Source organism: Chrysochloris asiatica, unplaced genomic scaffold (assembly GCF_000296735.1).
Source record: "Chrysochloris asiatica unplaced genomic scaffold, ChrAsi1.0 scaffold06917, whole genome shotgun sequence".
NCBI classification, from domain to species: Eukaryota; Metazoa; Chordata; class Mammalia; order Afrosoricida; family Chrysochloridae; genus Chrysochloris; species Chrysochloris asiatica.
The window spans coordinates 782-2,471 of record NW_006415435.1 but is presented as its reverse complement, the minus strand read 5'-3'; positions in this window follow the sequence as shown (position 1 = coordinate 2,471).

The window sequence follows — 1,690 nt, the reverse complement described above, 5'->3', positions numbered from 1 at the left end:
AAAAAAAAAAAAAAAACCTGACTTACTGGCTAGATAGAAGCTGTTGGAACCAAGGAGATTATGGTTGCTAGTCGTAGCGTAGTAGTTACGAATCGAGCTGCTAACCTCAAGGTCAGCAGTTTGAAACTACCAGCCGTTCCATGGGAGAAAGATGAAGTGTCTGCTCCCATAAAGATTTACAGCCTCAGAAACCCTATGCAGGGTCACTATGAGTCGAAACTGACTTCACAGCACATAACAACAAGTCACCTTTCAGGTCTGGAAATGAACTCATCCCTATGGCTCAGTTTTCAGCCAAATAATAGACAATTCTCAATGGTAAAAACAACATGGGGGAGGTATGTCAGCCTTAGAATTATCAACCATTTGAGGTCAAAAAGGCAGCATTTGCCCAAGGACAAAGTTCAAAAGGGTTAGAAAAGGAGGAATGGGAACAGAAAACACAGGAAGGAAGTAGGATTGTTGTTAAGTGCTGTCAAGTCAGTTCAGACTCATAGAGACACAGTATAAGGTTTCTGAGGAGTGGCTGGTGAGTTTAAACCACTGACCTTATTATTGAGTGCTTATCCTACAGCAAGCACCACGCCAGAACTAAGAGACGTTACATTGTGGGGATTGTAATCAATAAGATGAAACAAAATGTGTTTAAATTGTTGAATGGAAAACTGATCTGCTTTGTAAAACTTAACCCAATTCACAATAAAAAATAAATAAATAAAAATGTTCAAAAGCAAAAGATATATGTGTGTACATATACATATATTGTTGGTAAGTGCTTTTGAGTTGGTTCTGACTCATAATGGCTCTGTATATGGTGTCTGAGGAGCGGCTCATGGGTTTGAATCACCAACCTTGCATATAGCAGTCCTGTGCTTATTCTACAGTGCCACACCAGGACTCTATATATTACATATATCATTGTTAAGTGCTGTCAAGTTATTTCCAACCCATAGTGACCCTGTATAGGGTTTCCAGGGAGCAGCTGGTGAGCTTGAACTGCCGACCTTGCAGTTCAAACTAACCTTGCAGTCCAGCGCATTAACCCACAGCACATTAACCCACAGCATCACATCAGGACTTCATATATACATATTGTTGTTGTTGTGTGCCATCGAGTCAGTTCTGACCCATAGTGACCCTGTATAAGGCTTCCAAGGAGCAGCTTGTGAGCTTCAACTGCCAACCTTGCAATTCAAACTGACTTTGCAGTCCAGTGCATTAACCCGCAGTACCACATAACGGACCCCTGATATGGCGCTACAGAATCAGCACTGGACCACGAACCATAAGGTCGGCGGTTCAAGCTCACCAGCTGCTCATCAGAAACCGTATGTTGTTATTGTTATGTGCCATTGAGTCGGTTCTGACCCATAGCAACCCTGTAGAGGGTTTCCAGGGAGCAACTGGTAAGCTTGAACCACCAACCTTGCAGTTCAAACTCACTTTGCAGTCTAGCGCATTAACCCACAGCACCACACCAGGACTCCCAGAAACCCTATACAGGGCTTCTAAGAGTCAGAACTGACTTGACAGCACTTAACAAAAACAACCTATATAAAACAAAACTAAACACACTGCCATCAAGTCGATTCTGACTCATAACACCCCTGTACAGGGTTTCTGAGACTGTAAATCTTTGCAGGAGCAGAAAGCTTCATCTTTCTCCTGTGAAACAACTGATGAGCTGATG